Below are 20978 nucleotides of genomic sequence, written 5' to 3' on the forward strand. Positions count from 1 at the left end.
CTGTCTAATGGACAAAGCTTATAATTTCTTGTTGTTGCTGACAGCACATACCTTTTTTATTGGACTTAAATAACAAGAAATGATGGCAAATACCTCTTGAATGGGCAAAATGTGCTTGCACAGTGCCGTACATCTCATTTCCTCTCGTATTTTTGCTTTATATTTGTCTTTTTTTTTATAGGTCACATTATTGTTTACATTACTTTGGACTGTTTGGCTAAGAACACCTTTCAGTTGATTATTGTCTGAGGTTAACAGTCGTACTTGTCTTCGGCCAAAATATTGCATGTTTACAGCGGCCCCCCAGTTTCATTATTCAATCTGCCTAGCACATTGATGAGTGGGAATGACCATTGTACTTTGCTTTTTTATCACCTGCTTATCTGTTCATTTTTATACAAAAAGGGAGGAATTTTATTATGATTAGTGTTTTACAGATCTGCAAATATAATAAATAGTGGCTCAATGGTTATCACTCTGGCCTTTGCAGCACTAGGTTTCAGTCCAAGACATGGACTGCATGGAGTTTGCAGGTTCTCCCATGTTTGCGTGGGGTTTTCTCCGGGTACTCCGGTTTCCTCCCACAATCCAAAAACATGCAGTTAGGTGGCTTCCCCAAAATTGTCCTTAGACTGTAATAATGACATATGACTATGGTAGGGACATTAGACAGATTGTGAACCCCTTTGAGGGACAACTAGTGACATGACTATTGTCTTTGGACAGCACTGCATAATATTTCGGCACTATATAAATACTGTGTAATAATTATAGCTAGAAAATATAAAAATATGCAGCTAGAATACTATTTTGTGCATCAAATACAACTTCATGAAAATAATCTGATCATCCACAATGGCTAATTTGGAATTTGGGTTCATTACCATCCCCATCCTTTTTGGATTCATCACCTTTTCCAAGCATGGGGTAGGATGATCAAAGGTAAAAGAATATAGAATCTATTCCATTGCACACCCCTAGTTTGTAGTGACCCCTTGGAAGATTGAATTTGATAAAAAAGTTAATTATAAAAGAAGTACACACTCTAATTGGTGAAAATTAACCTAAATGTCCCTAAAACAACTTTGAGAAACTCTCCCAACCATTTCTAATCATTACTAACATCATCTAATACTAATTAGTATCACCTTTACATTTCTATACCATTTATATTTAAGAAAGTCATTTACCAATGCCAATAAACTGTGGGTTTAATATATTCAATCTGCATTGGCTTTTTTTCAAAAGGACACCATACATTAAAGTTTAATTAGAATGTCTGACAACATACATCAAACAACAAAGTGTCCAGCGTCCCCACAAGAATGCGGCTCAGCAATACCCCTCCCTCTCTGAGTGTCTGGAAAAGACATCCAAGTAATCCTAAGCAACAGATGAAAGGCGCTTCAGTTGTTGCTAATATATTTGTAGCCATTTAATTTGCTCAGGACCTAATCATTTCAATGCCAAATGTCTACTTTAGTCTATCATTTATTAATCAGTTGTAGCAGGCAGTAGACAAGACATATGTAATATCTCTTCTTTAGGCTAATAATTGATACTCATTAAATAACACACAAGTCAGTTTATTGATTGTGACTCGGTGCATGATATGGCTAGCCTCACTTAGTGCTGACAAACAAGTGCGTGGTTGTCATTTTTATCATGGTAGCCAGGAAAATGGCAATTATTATTCAGCTTTCATCACAGCTGCCAATTAACGTTAGCTGTATTCAGGGTTCTGTGACATAAGAACAAGGACAAAAGAGGTTGCAGCCATCACTGGGCCCATGGCTTTTGTGGATCTCTGTTTAGGGAATAGCATTTTCACGCACCAGTGTATCCATATACATTTATTTATTACTTTTAATATGAATGCAATGCAGAGATTTTTTTTCTTTACAAATTTTAAAGTGAACCTTACCTGGTTGAAATGTTTCGGGTCCAGAGCGATGGCATCTTTGGATACAAGACCCAGGCTGTACATGAACAAAGTCCTTCCTGGCATGAACACTCCTCCCCACCCGCTAATTACATGTGAGATGCAAGAACATTACTGGGAAGTTATGGCCGCCTATATTTGCCAGTTAAATAGCTTAGGTTTAATTTTAGCCTAAGCAGCAGTCAAGGCCCAATGTACTACCTGAACCAAGAATACAAAGTGGAAATGCTTGTAAAACACGAGGAGAACATACAAACTTGGTGGGTGGGAGGTTAGCACTCTGGCCTTTGCAGCACTGGGTCCCAGGTTCCAATCTCTGCCAGGACACTTATCTGCATGGAGTTTGCATGTTCTCTCCATGCATGCATGGGCTTCTTCCAGGTACTCCAGTTTCCTCCCACGTTCCAAAAACAGTTATGTTAATTGCAGTTATGTTAATTGGCTTCCCCTCCAATTTAGACTGTATTAATGACATATGACTATGGTAAGGGCATTATGATTGTGAGCCCCTTTGAGGGACAGGTAGTCATTTGACTATGGACTTTGTAAAGTTGTGTGTAATATGTCCGCGCTTTATAAATACTGGCTAATAATAATAACTCCAACCAATAAATGTCATTGGCAGAAATGAAACTTTAGCTCTTTAGTATGATGTTTGGCGAAAAGTATGTGTAGCTAATAAATTACCGTTTGTCACCCTTTGTCAAATAAAGCTGGTATTACATGTTAATGATATGATCATTTGGAAACAAATGCTTTGACATTTACGCAAGCTTAATGTTCATTGTTCATCTTCTTTATCAGTAGAGAAAACTACATCAGTAGTTAGTGTTTCGATGTCTCACAACACAGGGGGTGTGTGACTGCAACTGACATGATAAATTGTTGCATGATTATTGTTTATGTGATGCAACATTTATTTCTTTACTTCCCATATTCATAGAGCACCAATTTAATAACATGTTGTGTATTTTACTTCAACTATTTACATATAACTGAACAGATTAATATATAACATCAGCACAATTACACAAGTGCACATTTTGTAAATGTAGTCTTGGAAGAAAAGCAGAACACCTATTAAAAAACCCTATGCAATCACACGAAGAACACATACAATGTATGCTATGGTTTCTAAACCAAGGTTCAGTGGAACTCTATATTTTCTCCAGAGGCTGCTAGGAGGTTCTTTCAGCATGAAAAATTTGTGCCTATGAGGTCAGTTTAAATGACACTAATGACGTTTTTGGTTATCTGTAAGGGTGTCATTCTTCACACTGGCCAACAGTGTAAAAGGCATTCTTTCTACTGACCACTGAGCTATTGTATTGTGAGCTGGGGATATAGTAATTATAGAGGAGGTTCACTGAGGAACTGAAAGTTGTTTTAAGGGTTCCCAATGTAAAAAAGGTCAAGAAAGGCTGATCTATGCTGTTCCCATTATAGAGAGCTAAAAGAAGTACCAACAGTGGCAATGAAGTAAAACATGCTTATTTCTCAAGGAACACCTAGTAATTTTGCAATGAACCCTGCTGCTGTTGAGTATCAATGTTCCCTGCATACAGTTTTCCATGTAAGCCTCTTATGTCCTGATCAGGAGATTTGGCTTTGGCTCAGGTTTATTGTCCCAAACTACCTTACAGTCTTCACTAATAGACAACCCACTATCCAGGAAAACTGAAAGAGTTCCACTACTTTTGGTTGCCCTGAGAACTTATGTAAAAGATATTTTACCTGATTTGATGGAGGCCAGAGCCAAGGCAACAAGTAAACACCTAGAAAAGCCAGCACAAAATCAGAAACCAGAGTATGGTTTAAGATAGACTGAAATCAAGCCAAAATAGGATTACAATCAAGGATCTAACCTAAGTTATGGAAATAAAGATAAGTAACAGGCAGCACACTTGTAAGTCAAGATATGAATTGAGCTATTGAAAGTGAATCGAAACTGAAGCAATATCCCCCCTTCGTGTCAACTTTTTTGGCATAGTTTGGATGCTTGGTGTAAACTAATACACATTGTCAAAAGTAAAAATGAAAAGGAGAAATAATAAGACACCAATCATTTTTTTTAAAATATGATCTAAATATCTAGGTAATTTAATATATTCAATTGTGATTTGTTAGTACAACCACTTTTTGTCACAAGAGGCTACACAAGAGGAGGAGAGGATCCTGCCCAGAAGAGCTTACAATCTAAGAGTATATAAACTAACAAAGGGTTATTAGGTATGTGAAATCATTTTACATTGTAGCTGAAAAGCAAAAGGAAATTATAGATGATGAAAGAAAAGGAAGAACTTACCGGAATTAAAACTGTTGCTGTTGTAATACAAAAGAGCCTATTATTTTAAGAATTGTCAAGTGCCCCTCGGGATAAGCATAGACTCTTGAAGGGCAGAAGGACACCACTATGATTATATGTTATTTGTTCTTTGTGAAGTGAAGTATTGTATACATGCGTCCACATTTATAATGTGCAATTTTCAGGAAAGGCTAACACAAGTTGACATGACAAACATCTAACAACATTACAGTAAACCTTTCTTTGTGTTGTAATAGTGTATGCTAAAAAAAAGGGATGTAGTTTAATACCAAGCAACTTGGACATTCACTTAATTACCTAATATTGTCTCAATATATAAATAATTGTTTGCCATGCAGTACTTCATGCACTAACTTCATTCAGTTCAGTTCCTGTTAGCCAAAGGTGTCAAACCCTAGAAAAAAGAAAATGAATGGTGCAGGTGGAGTTCTCTAAGGGGCTGCACAGCCTTAAGTTGAAATTTTAAAGTTTCACTTAAAGGTATGTCATTTCTCATGGCTGGTTTACTGAAAACAATGAAATATGCTATGCAATTGGCCTCATTAATTAAAGCACACTAAAGCTGCGTACACACCTGCAATTTTTCTCGTTGGAAAGGATCTTTCACGATCCTTTCCAACGAGAAAAGACTGCACGATGCATGAACGACGGCAGATTTTCGCCCGATAATTGGCCGATACCGATTATCGGGCGAGAAAAATTTGCCGTGTGTACGCAGCTTAAGACTAGAGAAGATAGACTATCATGGGAGAACCAGGGTGTTTCAGCAAACCTGGAATAGATTACTTTGCAATTAGTAGGAGAATGTTTTCAATCTTGGGTCAGATCCATTGCAGATTTGCTGGATCACCCAGGTTCCCCCTAGATAGTCTTAACCTTCAAGAGCTTTTAACAAATCAAGTCAAATGTGTGTAGGCAAGCAACTTGTAGTCTTTGTTTGTGAAAACGTAGGAAAACAGTTTGGAGACAGATGCAGACTGATAAGCTAATTTCCTATTAATCTACTCTCTCTTCATATCAGCATGTAGCACATAAGCAGTGAAGCACAACTGATTGGCTACTTATTCCCCTTCTTGTTCTTACTCTTTTCACATATTATATATGTCTAATGTAAACTGTTTGTAAAGCCAGTGTCCTAACTAGTACATTGTCATAAATGGTAATTAGTATGATAATATGTGCCTAATATTGATAGTTGGTCTAATTTGATGGCTTTTTTTGGAGAAATATACTTCATAGGGGTGTATTTCTAAAGCAGTGAATCCGACATTCACAGAAACAATTAGAAAGTCAATTACTGCCATTGAAACAAATGAGCTAGAAGAGTCTTCTCAAGTGAATGTTTCAGTGAAGGTCAAATTCACATCTTTATAAATTGACCCAATAGAGAATGTAAACCATAACACTGAACGTTTTGTATTTACTCCGCTTCAGTGTATTGAATGTACAGAACCATTGAACGAGTTTTGTTAGAGTTGTTAAAAAAATACAAAAACTTCTGGTAAATTCTGCAATTAATCTGATGTGTCTGTGCTGGAGTATTATTAACATTGTTCCCAGATATCTTTGTGATCACCAAAACACTGTCTTCCTATGTGTGGAGAAGATGTTTGTGGTGTTCTGTAGTAATGACCTAGAGCAGTGGTTCTCGACCATTTTAACATAGGGTGTAACACAGGGACAGAGAGGACACCTGTGTTACAGGGAAAAGTCCTGGATGGATGGTATGTGGGACCATAGTTTCTTAGATTCTTTTACTAGGTAAAACCAGCAGAGTTTTGTTTCTAACTTTCGTTCGTTAGTAGGAAAAATGTCTCTTACATTGCTGGCCCTTGGGATGACTGCCAACCTTACAGATAACCAACGTGACCTAAGAGGGACCAATTTAACCTCCTAGCAACCTCTGGAGGAATCCTATCCACAGAATCTTGGTTTAGAAACATTGTCCTAGAATGACAACTTTGCTTCTCCATAGATACAGTACAGTGAGCGTTGTCATACTAGAACAGAAAATGTGTTACCGGCGTGACCATCAGGTAAAAAATAAAGAAAAAAACTAATTTTGCCACCATAAGGACTAATTAAGTGCAGTATATCACATTTTTGACCTCCCCATTGTTTGCTTCTGTTCTTGACACCTTTAATCACTCAAAGATATCAACAGCTAGATGTCTTTGAGCACATTAGGCTACGTACATATGTCAGATTTTTGACGTCCGATAATTGTCTCAAGGCTAATATCAGACGAGAATCTGGCGTGTGTACAGCGCTCGTCATCTGTTGTCCGAATGACCATACTGGCGGATCCACAGACGGCAGACGAGGAATGATCGTAATGAGAGTGAAGGGGAGAGAGCTCAGCGGGGTGTGGCTCCATCGTTCTGACCCTCTCCTCTCCATAGAGCAGAATGTTCAGAGCTCGTTTATGCATCTTTCAGTCTTTTGGCGTTGGAAAGGATCATGGAAGATCCTTTCCAATGACAATTATTGCACGTGTTTACGTAGCCTTAGTCCTTTATTAAGATCAGTCTGGCTACAAGATAGGCAGATCCTCTGCACATTGTCAAATAATTGTGGGAATTTCTAGCCAATAGACCCTTTGTTGCCTATGATAAGGACATGGTAAAAATGGGAGATAGAAACATAAATAATTATGTTAGAAGGAGCCAGGCATACATTTTTTCTGGCATCGCCTCCTGACATCATGCCCTTTATTCTTACATTCTGGCCTTTGATAATTACACAAACACACATGTCCAAGTCAATTGACCTGGTAGTGGGGGTTTTGGCCAGCCTTAGATGAAACAACACAGGACAGCAATTCTTTGAATTCTACACTTACAAAAATTCTTATTGTGGGAAATATTTCAGATGGATGCACATGAGACTTCCTGCCTGTAGAGCTGAAGTTATGTAGACTGGCCCGTTTGGGCATTTGGTCTTCATTTGTCAGATATAAATCTGATCTTCTCAGTCAACAGATGACTTCCATCAGTACATATGTGCCAGGTTATTGACCAGATGTGTCACTTTGCTGGTGTCTGAACAGCGGGGCCTTGTCAGGGAGCAACAGAACAGATAAAATGCTCCTGTTAGTGAGACTAAGAACATTCTTTCAAAAAACAACTCTGGATATCCAAATACCACATACAGATGCAAGTGTTATCTCAGTTTATAAACCAGCCGAATGTCGGCTAAATTTGTCTCTGTGAATAACAATGAAAAAAAACAAAATGTTCAGAAATGATATAAATAAAAAAACATGCATTAGTACGTCATTAATATAGAGCCAACAAATTCTTCAAGACTTTCCAAATTTCATAGACCATCACTCCCTGCTCACAGAAGCTTACAACTTCAAAATCCCATACACAGTCATAAACACAAACATTAGAGGTTCTTATTTGAATTGTTTTCACTGATAAAGATTCACCTTTTAGTCAGGATTTACGTCTTTTCACAAAGGATTCAATTAGAAAATGTGTGAAGCAACTTTTATCTAAACCTAATCAACTAATTACCTAATAAACTAATCAACTTTCCCATTTTCATTTGGGATTTCTCCATGTGTTTTTTATGTGGAATCAGGATGCATTTTTTTATTTTGTGTTTTATGGTATGTTTTTTATTCATTCATTATGCAAGTAAAGTAGTAATTCGTTGATAAGTCAATGGGAAGAAACCTTTAGAATATGGATTTTCCATGATGTAAATGTGTCAAGGCCAAATAAACTTTACCTTTAATTAGTGTAATGTAGTCAGGTTGCATAAACAGTTGGAAATGCGTCTGCATATTTTAATATATTTAAATATACTAGCATGCTGCAGCTTATACAAATATTTACGGGGTGTACAGAATGCTACAGATTTGGACTGCTCCTGAGCACAGTGCACAGCCATCTGGATCTTTATTGGTCTAATATGCTCCCTTCACACTGCTTCAATCAACAATGTTTAAGCTCCCTTGGCAGCATTGTTGATTAGATCACTGTGTAAACTGTGTCCTACCACTGGATCACTGCATGAGTAAACACAGGGTGTTTCAGGGAGCTGCCAACACTTAGGTCAAGCTGACAGTGTCTTTATATAAACCCCCTTCTAGCTGACCCATCCATGCTCCCTTGCTTCATCCCCATCATAGAAGTACACCTAAGGTTACGTACACATGTGCAATAATTATCGTTGGGAACGAAGGACTAACGACCGATCTGCCGATAATTGTTAACAAAAAAAGTGAACGACTGGCCAACGACCCCAATGAACGAGGAATGTCGCTGGGAACGAATGACCGCCCCAGTGGATCCGATTGGATGACGATCAATCGCTATCTATTATGTGTACGGTCGTTCACTGATCGTGGATGGTTCTGACCTACACTTTCTCCTGTACACGTCACTTCCTGCATCGTTCAAATGATCGTATCTAGTGTGTGTACTATTGCATTATATTTGAACGATCGTATCGGTTCAGCATGTACAGAATTGTGCACAATACGATCATTCAAAATAATCATAAATATTCGTTGATCAGTCGTTAATTGTTTGTTTTCTAACGACAATTATTGCACCTGTGTACGTAGCCTAAGAATGTGTTTGTATATTGACCCTTGAACTTGATAAGTCCACTTCCAGCCCTTATTTATTAAAACAGCGGGCAATGTAAACACAGCAGTAATTCCCCGAAGCCATTCAGTTCTGATCATTTGTTTTTTCTCACCTCCTAAAACTGCTTTGTCCTTGGCTTCAGCCTGACACAAATTTTTATTTGAAAGTTTGGATCAATGGATGAAGATTAACACCTCTAACAGGTTACATTTCTGTTTACAGGGAGAGTTTTAGGAAAAATGGGACTCTGGGCAAAAATGAAGGGCCTAAACCCACTCCAGCTCCCTGCACCCTTGCCATTCTATCAGTTGGGGTTGTGAACAGGGTGGGGGCTCTGGTCATTTGCAAAGTTTACTCTAAAACCAACCCTGTTCCAATGATATCTGTTATCAGGACAAAGTTTCCAATCTTTACCCACTGTAGCTAAACCTAACATTTTTTTTACTGGGAGTTTGGCTTTTATTTATTCCTGTTACTGTAAATATTACATAACCCATGCTGCATAGAGCAACACATAAAATACTGTAGGAGGGCAAGTGATGTTAACACTATGGATGGAAGCTGCCCGTCCTCTGCCTATGGTACATTAAAGTGTGCTGCTTGAGGTGATCGTGTTAGATGCAGCAATTAACATTTCTGTGGTTTGGCATACATTGTGTTCCTGGAACTGCAGTTTAATACTTAAATATTTTGTTTGTGGCTCTTTCTGTGCCTGTCAGCTATCGTTTTCCTGTTGATAGGTATCACCTTCTTCTTGTCTAATTATTTTCAACTTGTTACAAGGAAGAAGCTTGTGACACCACTCAATGTGCAAATAGAACAGCTATTAGTTTGGTTACCTCCTTAGTGACTGTTTTCTGCTGGGGTTTACTTGTAATAAAGAAAACATGTTTTCTTTAAAGCCTAAGCTGGGACATATCATTTTATTTTAGTGTTGGATGAAGTACATAAGATTTTAAATTTCTGTAGATTTTATTTCACTTCCTGTTTGTATGACACCTATCTAAGAACTGTCGAAATCGTCATATGGACGAGAAAGAATGGACAATGATACATAAATTCTAATCCATCCACATTTTTGGTTGGTTATACTTTAAATATTAAATTGTTCTACGACTCAAATGAGAAAAACACATGATGGACACCTTTTCCTCAGTGTTGATTGTTTTGTTGCCCCACTGCTCAAATTTTGTACTGATATGGGGAAATCCTTTGATAGGAAGCCTGAAGTGATATAACATAAAACATAGCAGCAACTTTAAGTTTCAGGTTTTCTTTAAAACCAACCTCTTAAAATGTATAATATTGTAATAATTCTATTGCCCAGCAATGATGTGGTTTTTGCCACACTACTTCCTTTCTGATGGTTTTCCCAAGAAAATCAACATTCCAATATTGCTGGCCTTCTCTCCTCATTCAACAAACTTCTTGGGGGCCTAGGATTTGTGGACCTACCCCTATACTCATAGTACTGTAGCACAGAATGGGATTTATACTGCATTGCTAGCGTTGTTCTGTGCAGGAAAAGAACTGCCTGATGCTACTTTCTGGGAAGAAGAAGGGTCCACAAACTATGTCGCTTCTGCAATGAAACAAATGTACCTGGCTGTTTGAAATCTTTTATATTGTATGATCCTGGCATAACTGGCTTCCAGGAATGAATAAACTCCTATGCTCATTTATACGTTTTACGTCATTCTGGCCTGGCCAATGAAGATAGCTGAAGATCCTGAACCCAGAGGAGATTCAGGTGAAGTTCTCGGTGCTGGCCACAGAGTGAACAGAGGTGAGTTTAGTTAAGTAACCAGTGAACAGGCAGTTACATTTGTTTTTGTTGCAGAAGAGACATAACCTGATAACAAAATCCTGCCTCTCCACTCATTTCTCCTACTCATGATTTCTCCTACTCATGGTAGGTTTAGTTTCACCATCAAGTCTGCTTCTTGCTTCATAGTGCTAAAAGCAGCAAACAACAGATCAATATTCAAAGTGATATGTTACTGTAGAAGTAAAAGGGGATTTGCATAGGGAAAAATGTTAACAAAAAGGTAACAAAATAAAAAAAAACTAGAATAAATAAAGAAAAATCCGCCCCATTAACCAACCAAAGTCCATCATATACACTGACTACTCTGCCTGGCATTTGCACTTTGTTGTATAGAGTATCCTGCACTTTTGCAAGTGTTTTTGCAAAACTATTTGGAAATGTTGCTGTTGCACCTTGTGAAAACTGAACCACTATACCAGTTCCTGTCCACTGTACACAAATCTTTCTTAATTAAAATGGTAACTCAGGGCTCTCAGTTTGCACAATATATATATATATATATATATACCATAATGGTAAAAGGTTATATGGCACATGCCTGACAAATTTCTAAAACTAAAAAAAAACCTTCCTAAAGAAAAGCTCTGGGACTGAAGTGGTTTGGAATGGATTAGGAGTTGTCCAGAGTTGCTAAAAGGATTATCCATGTTTTGGAAAAGTTTAGGTGCCAAGTTCCTCCGGCCCCATAGCTCACTGCTGTCATCTGCATAGACACTCATGCATAAGAAATGGTCCCCCAGTCCGACCAGTAATGTGTTACTCTTTTATATTGGAAGATATACCTGGCTTTAACAAAATGCACATTCTGTGTTGTTGTAAAAACATTTTTTCTAAATTTTCCCTTTATAATCAGCCTTGAAACCTAGTATCATTCACATTACAAAAATACACCTATCATGCCAAGACTGCATACTTCTAAAAGAGCACTTGGAAAATCTGCTGCCAAAGTGTCTAATTTGTTACAATCTTCATTCCTCTTAACTGGTTGCAGTCTTTACACTTTGATCATCTCTGATCTATATTCATTAATCCAGCAGTTGACGTGACTTGCATCACAGACATTATTATATTACTTAATCTTTTGGTGCTTAAAGAAACATTGAACCAAGTTTTTATTTCTGTAATTTATTTTTAAAGTAATCTAAAAGCAAATACAAGAAAATAGATTAAAAACATATTTTAAAGTTTTATATGCTAAGGGTGCATTTCATTTTAATACATTGTGCCATAATATTTATTTTTTGTGCCTGAAGGTAAATTACAAGGTACATTGCAAAAAAAAGCAGACTAGTGAGTTTGAAGCTTTGCTTTGATGACCACCTTTGCACTGAACCCTATGGGTCAACACTTTTTAAAATAAAAGAGAAATTGTATATTATAAAATTTTGAAGCAAGAAGCTGTAGTATTGCCATGACCATTAGACGTTTACTAACTTTATGGCAAAAATGTGTGGTACCACTTTTAAAATGAGGTTAGTTACAGCAAAGAAGCATATTTTTGACGATTGCAACCTTGCATCCTGGGCGTAACAGTTTGGGAAAGGCCCTTTCCTATTGCAGTATGACTTTGCCTCTGTGCACAAAGCCATATTCATAAAGAAATGGTTTGAGCAATTTGGTGTGCAGGTCTGCACAGAACCCTGACCTTACCCTATTGGACAATACCCATGGGATATATTGGATTGCTGATGAGATGCCAGGTCTTTTTGTCCATCTTCAGTGCTAGGTGTTATAAATGCTGTTTTGGCTAAATGAGCACAATATCTAAACTCAGACAACAAGACAACAAACACTCCAAATTTTGTGGACATTTCAGAGTCTGTTACAACCTCAATGGAGAATCCATATTCATGGCCATGGTTTGATTTTTCAATAGATTTTCAAACAAGCTTGTGTAGGTGGTCAGCTGGTGGTCATGTTTCCAGCATTTTTTGGCTATATAACCTAAAATGACAATATCATTTTAGGTATACCTGGGTGATATTACCAGTTCACTGATTATGTCATATGGTACTAGTTAAAAAGGACAGATTTCATTGATGAATGATCCTTAAAACGAGTTGTGATTAGTAAAGGCAGAATGAGTGTCACCAGTCATCATTCACTTGGAACTACATAACATTCAATCTGTAAGTGATTATGCTGTGCTGGGGACATCACTGCTTTCAGGGAAAGAGAGGAGATGCCTGGTATCCATCACTGAATCATTGAAGTAACATAATCTGGATAAAGCAAAATTACATTCTCATAAATCTGACAGCATGCCTGTGCAATATATTTGTTTTTTTGGTAAACAGTATGGAATACTGACAGCTGATGGAAGCTGAGTTATTATCCTATTTCTAATCCATTCAGCTATACCATGCATGAGCACAAAACAAGGAAGAAGGGACACAAAAATGAAAATGTTTGCAAATATACCTGTTAAGGCCATCGGGACACTTTATTTTTTTCTAGTTGTAAACACATCATACATGTAGATTTGTTGTATCTACAAATCTGAGTGTTATCTTCAGTAATTTGCAGCCCGCTAGAGTGTCCCTGGGGTAGCCTTGTACAATGATTGTCTATGCATTTAGTAATTATTGGTGTACCAGGGTCATCAACAGCTGTCCCGGATAACATGTTACTACTAAAGCAAAAGATGCTGTAGCTGATTCCAGATGCAGCAAAAAGAAAATTGCTCAGAGACTGAACTACAAAATGCTGAAATTGCCACAAGAAAGAGGCCGCTACAAATTGCTGCTTAAAAAATGCTTTGCTTGACATGGCACTGAAGGTTATTAGATCAGTGTTTCTCAACCTTTTTAATGTGGGGAACCCTTAAAATAACTTTCAGTGAACCCCTTCTATAATTACTCTGTCCACAGCTCACAGTACATTAGTGTTGTGGTCAGAAGGAAGAATGCCTCATATATTGCTAGCCAATAGAAAGAATGCCTCATATATTGCTAGCCAATAGAAAGAATGCCATACTTACAGATAGCGTGAAAATTTATTGGTGTCATTGGTGACCTGGGAGACAAAGTGCTCATTTCTCAAGGAACCCCTAGCAACCTCTGGAGGAAACCTAGGGTGCCATGGAACCCCAGTTGAGAAACACTATTTAAAAAAAAAAAAAAAAAAAAAATATATATATATATATATATATATTTTATATATTTTATAATATAAGGTTACAACTGTCCATATGTTTATTGTCCAAAACCTAGGACTTTGAAAAGATTGGATTAGGATTGATTGATTAATTAATATAAATAATTTAGCTGGCCATTAAGCTTTGGTTTGATGGAAGATATTTGGTAACCCCATATACATTGCCTAATCCAGTCCCAGGGATTGGAAAACAAATGTATGGGCAGCCCAAACACAAGGCATGCTGATATAAATAGTATTTTAAAACACACTACAACACGATATTTGGAACAAACCCTTTGGTTCCCAAGAAAGGATAACAATGGATGGCTCAGATGATTTTGCCCTGATACAGCAAAGTACAGGTTCCCTTTAGGCGAATTCAAGCAAAAGTTTCTGGACATGCAACAATCTCCAACAACAATTGCAACAATTAAAATAACGTTTCCAACTTTGTCAGCTTGTGTATTCTAAAATGTGGAACAAAATCCTGTCTTGGTACAGCCATTTTACAAATTATTGTTAAGAATCAATCCACAGATCGCTCCTCGATCCTTCCTGGCGGATCCACGAACGATGAACAATCGTAGTGAAAGTGCAGGGGAGAGAGCGCAGTGGGGTGCCACTCCGTCATTCTCCCCCCTACCCTCTCCATAGAGCAGAATGGCGGTGTATGTACAGCACTTGTTCATGCATCATGCAGTCCTTTGTTGTTGGAAAGGATCATGAAAGATGACAATTATAGCATGTGTGTTAAGATATAGAATAATGCAGATAACTTAATAAGTGATGGGTTTGTTTTCACCACTGAGTTGTTCTGTATCATGCTGAAAAAAGCTGATGGAGCACATCCCCCTATAGGTTCTGGCAATGGAGCCTAACCTTTAAGGTCAGTACAGTTTACTAACCTTGCAGGGCTCCAGAATCATCAGGCTAGACTACTCATCACTTCTCACAGTTACAATGTCTGCTGTCCATGTCCTGTCTCAGAAGAAATGCTCTACATAGGATTTCATTTACCCTCCAGGTCCATCCGATAACTGAAGACAGACTTTACTATATACCCACCTGCTGATTCTCATATTTCCAACCTTCTTATGAAGTATATTATGACAGCTTGTAGTCTGTACATCTGGGCTTCTGAATTGAACATTTGTATGGTTTTCAAACATGCAGTGTTGAAAACTACTTTCATCCGATCTATTAAAAAAAGCGTAACCCCGAATATTATAAACTCATGGTTAGTTGAATGTACCACATTAACTTCACAGAGTGTTTTCAGCAATATGTCTTTTTAGTGTTTTGGTACATTTACATTATATGAGTCCTTTATTATGTATCATCTCTCCACAATACATGAGTTCCTAACTTTATTCACAAATACAGAAATAATACACTAGGTTATGAACTCATACATTGCAGATGGATGATATGCAGAACTAATGTTCTATAAACGTATTAAAGCGAACTAATTTCACACAGTTTAAACATTTTGTTAACTACATCTTCTTATGTTTGGTACATATTGTATTATAATTGGGTATTACAGCACTTTAGGTTTTTTCTTTTTGTATTTTGGATAAAAGTTGTTTTTAATGTTTGTATTTTTTTATTATTTTCTGTGATTATTTTGTTCAGCAACTGACAGATTCAGAAGTTTAGCAGGTAATATTAAAGATTTTAGGGCTCTGTTTATAAAACATGGAATCTGACATTGCCTCAAACATTCCTCAGTGTGAATCAATTACTTCCATTGAAACACACATAGAAAAAACGTAGACCTGGAAGATTCCCACGAGGGAATGCCAGATTCCCTGTTTTATAAATAGAGCCATTAGTGTGTGGTTCAACTCTTTTGCAGTTTTCACATTCATGCCAAAGCCACAGGTTCACTTACAAAGTAACTAAACTCAAGAACAAAAATGTATTATACATGTATTATACTGTATTAGATCTTAGATGTGAAGGCTACATTATTCTTTAATTATTTGTGCCTATTTACATCTACCAGTAACACATTTCCTGTCCAAGGTATCACATTTATGGAGTGTTGTCACCCTTGAACAGAAAGTTCTAGGACTAACGCACACATTTACTCAGCTATATAAAATAGATGACATTTCTTTTGCATTTTTAAATGGTTATAGTAAAATTATGTGATGGTGTTTTAAACAGACCAAAAGAAAGCACACAAGAAAAGTTAATTGTTAAAGCTTCACACATCTTCATCATCCATTGCCCTCTATTCAACCATTGTCAGAGAGAGAGAGAAGTACCTGGTACTTTGGATATAGGAAACTATACCCAAAGCAAGTTCTCCCCGAGTTCATGTGAGTTTCTTCTGGGTACTCTGGTTTCCTCCCAAATTAAAAAACAAAAGCATGCAGTTAGGTTAATTGGCTTTCCCCCAAAAATTGACCTTAGACTGTATTTTAGATATATGACTGGGGTAGGGACATCAGATTGTAAACCCGTTTGAGGGACAGTTAGTAACGTGACTATTGACTTTGTAACGTGCTGCTTAATATGTTGGTGCTATATAAATACTGTGTAATAATAATAATCTTACTTGTGCTTGGCTGCTAAGGTCCCTGTATTAAGGTCACAGGTATGCACATAAGTAGGGTTCTTTGCTATTATTGGTTGAATGGAGCATTTAGGGAGAGGAAGTGGCATTCACAAGCAAAGCACAGGATTGCTTGAAAGGAATGTATGGTAGTAAAGTATCTGTGATTATACAGAAGCACTTAGGCAAAGCATTGTCCAGAAACATGTTGCCAAACAACCAAAAAAAAAAAAGGATAAGATTTGATGAAAATCTACATTTTCAAATCGTTCAGTCTAAAAGTATTCCATTTAAAAAATCTAATATACTTCTTTACATTATAGCAGCTTCTCGCAAACACCCCCTCTCCTCGTTCTCTGAATCTGATCAATCACCATAAATTGCAATCGTGCCGCTGAATGTGAACATTCAATAAAATATTTGGCAGCAGGTAATTTTGTCTGTTTCTTATAAATTGAAGACTTACAAGCAGCAATTCTTCTACCATTTAAGTGGTTTTACCCATGTTATAATAGCCACATGGGCATCTGTGAATGTAAATTACAAATGAACTTTGGCATGATTTTATTAGGATACCCCTTATATATATGATTAAATGAACATCTCAGTCTCAAACCCCAAAAAAGTATGGGAGGTTTCTGCTTTAGGATAATCAGCTTTCACAGTCTTATTTCAGATCATAAAACATCTTCTAAAGGACTGTATTGGAAAATTGCTGAAATGAATAATTATTAGTCAAAAAGTGCCAATGATTCGTAGAATTGAGACACAAATAGGATGACCTTTTATAAACTGATAAGGAGTGATTTGTGAAAACATTGTTCAGGAAAACCATGTCCTTCAAAGTTTTTCTGCAAATCATCCAAACATTTAATTTTAACTTTGTAAAACAGGGAATCAGGCATTCCCTTAACCATTCCATCATAAGAATTTGCCAGGCCCATGTATTTTAATGGTAGCAATTGATTCCCACTAGGAAATATTTGAGGGAATGTCAGATTCCCTGTTTTATAAATAGAGCTTACTATACAGCTTACTATACAGTTAATAGACCTTACTATACAGTTCATATATCACAACTGACTATGCAATATATATTAAAAAACATTACAAATGGGGGGCTTCTATATTGAAGCAGCTAATTACAGTCTGGTAGATTGATATATTGGTCATTGCATCTCTAAAAAAAAAGTATATGTGTTGTGAGAATTCTTGCTGTATGACATTCAATTACAGACCAGCAATCAAAGGATTTACTATCAGTATAATCCAGTAATGAATGTCGTTGAAAATGTCATTTATAAATTTGATCCAAGAGGCACCAAAAGGGATCCAGAGGGAATTTTAAATAATTAGCATAAGTAGAATTAGCACTAATGGGCAATGACTCAACTTAATGAAATGCAAGTGTCTGCAATATATAATGTTTAACATGCAGTGTTTAGAATGCAGCAGGCAGGACTGTGTAACATACAATATAGTGTATATAGATAGTCAGGACTACCTATTGTACATATAGGGCTATCTTTATATATAGCAGGGAATCATACATTCACTCATGATTTCCTTATGGTGAATCTTCCAGGTTCTTGTGTTTCAATGGCAGTTATTGATTCTCCACCATGCAATGTTTCAGGAAATGTCCGATTCCCTGCTTTATAAATAAAGCCTATAGTGCAGCAGTCAGGACAGTTTAGCATTCAGAGTGCAGGAATGGAACATTTAGCGCTGTGTAACATACAACATAGCATATGAAGTACAGCAGGTGAGACTTTATAGCATACAACTCCACATGGGCACTTTAATTATTCAGTCATATACAGATAAAAAAGTATATATATGTATATATATATATATATATATATATTCATTTTTCCTATCAGTCCTATCTGCTACATTGTGGTTATCCGTTCTAATGGAGAAATGGATACGGCTGGGAAAAGTAATAAAACATCAGGTTAATCACTATTAAAACATTTTGAGAACGGGGGAAGGGGTCGGGCTGTCAATTTATTTCCATCTTCATGGAAGCAGAAACAGAACAATAAAGATCCTCCTAATGTATATAAAACGATGGGTATATGTCAATCATTACTGCAGTGATTCAGTAAATTGCCTTTGTTAATGCTGAGGAGGAGGTAAATGATTAAGTTAGGAGATATAAATCCAAGAAAATAACATTACAATGATATGATTATGTATGCCCATTCCTGATTAGCTAGTAGAGTTTAGTATTTCAATACAGTACAGATTGGAGCATGAAACCTTATCAAACCTAACAGAGTAATATTGCTGTTCGTCTGGCCTACCTTCTGGCACTAATTCTTTTTTTAAAAATAAGAGACAGCTGTATATACAAAGAAAGCTGGCAAAGGAAAGCTTAGGGTATGGGAAATTTAAGCTTAAATTCCAATAGTTATTTTTTTAGGGAATGGCTTGATACCAGAGATCATGGGATAATGGCATGAACATATTCAAATGTAGATTGGGCAATACAGTATGTTTGCGAAATGAGCATTAAAAGTTAAACCTAACCATCAAGAACAACAAAACATACAGTAAACATACAAGAATGCCAATAAAAGAAACTTTACATGCATCTTTCATGTCCTGCTACCTAGTGGTTTTGGTAAACAAGCCCTCTAATGTCCTGCAGATGTCTGGCAATTGGTATCAGATGTGTTGAAGATGTGTCTTCTATGAAATAGTCACTAACAGAAGTTGTGATGCCCCTCGTGGGTAATTCCATCGGTATTTACATCAAGAAATTTAAAATTATTCATGATTATCAGATTATCGTCTTCTCTGTTCCTCAGTTGATCAGTGACTGTTCCTAGTGTTAAAGTGATTCTATCTTTGTTTTCTATGAACAGCTAATAAAGAAAATCTTTAAAATTGTAAATGAATGGAATCTCTCGCTGTGTATGGACAACTGATAATAGATTGTGGGGATTAGTAAACTTGGAAAACATTCATTAAACTTCAAATCTAGTATGGACAATTGTGATGATTATTGTTCTGTTTTGGATGTTATTATTCTTATTATTATTATTAATAATAAAAAGTTGAGATCAGTCAGGTAAGGTTATTTAATTGCCAAAATTCTTTTTGAAGTTTGCCATTTTTAATCAAATTTATTTAAGGCCCATTTCAGTTGAATATCTAACTTTTCCCCAGATTCAAGAATGTTAAAGCTGAATGTGAGCTCAAGCTTGTAAGCCTCCTTTTGCTGTATGGGCAATTCAGAAAATACCTTTCTCCTCGCCCTCCTGTGATATGGGGCTCTGTAGATGTATGTCTTGATTCTGCCAAAACTCTACTTGAAAAAAGATAAATTTTACTATGCAACTGCACCAGATGAAGCCTGGCCTTGCTGTGATATGTGGCCCTGCAGACACATCTTGATTACTCAAGTATTCCAATCTCAAACAAAGAAATTCTACTGGGTTAAGCTGAGAATTGCTGTAATATGGGTAGCAGAGTGTCTCAGTGGTTAGCACTCGGGCCTTTGCAGCGTTACGTTCCAGGTCCGAATCTAGGCCAGGACACTATCTGGATGGAGTTTGCATGTGGGTTTCCTCCCACATTCCATAAACATGCAGTTAGGTTAATTGGCTTCACCCCAAAACTGACCATAGGCTGTAGGAAAGTCATTAGACTGAGGTTGGGACATTAGATTGTGAACCCTTTGAGGGACACCTAGTGTGCTAGCAATATAACTATGGACTTTATAAAGCTCTGGGTAATATGTTGGTGCTATATAAATACTGTGTAATAATAATATGTGCTGCATAGAGGTTCTACTCTTCAATTGTGTAATATTGTTGTGTTTGCAGCAGAACTGCAATTGATCAAAGTCTTATCAAATTCTCAATCATTTCACCTAATTTTTGGAGACTCTCTAACATACAATAGGAAGTTAAGAGCTCACTGTATTTCTAGCAGATACAATTTATTGTATGAGCAGTGTTTTTGATAAACGGGAGATTATTTTTTTCATGCTTTAACTTTCAATTCAAATTATGTTTTTTATCTTGTTTATTATATACTGTGTTTTTTTTATATTCTTTTCTGATGACAGCATTGTGGTACTTTTTTTGAAATGGACATTATCAAAACATTAAATATTTTTTAGGTAGCTAAGATACAGTCTAAATATCAGTAACAGATACTGATTGTACACTTGTAAAAAGTGCAGTTTCTGTTCAGGAAAACAATATGGTTTTGACTGCGTTACTTCTAAATAGATTTGTTAGCAGTAGGCAAATCTTGATGATTCTTACAATGTAATCTAACTTGTGAAAAAGAGGATGTGTCTTGGAACAAATGACTCAGAGTTAGGTGACCACAAAGATTACAACAGTGCTGGCATAATGTAAAATTGTAATGCATCCTTGTGTAAGAACTATGTATGTTAAAGGGGAAATATACAACAAGAATGTGCTTGCCTAAAAGCTGTTATACTGTAACAATATATATATATATATATATATATATATATATATATATATATATATATATAAAAGCATATCTACTTCCTCATACCTTTAGGGCTGTTTAACCTGTTGTAAAGTTAT

This window comes from Pyxicephalus adspersus, chromosome 5 (genome assembly GCF_032062135.1).
Source record: "Pyxicephalus adspersus chromosome 5, UCB_Pads_2.0, whole genome shotgun sequence".
Lineage (NCBI taxonomy): Eukaryota > Metazoa > Chordata > Amphibia > Anura > Pyxicephalidae > Pyxicephalus > Pyxicephalus adspersus.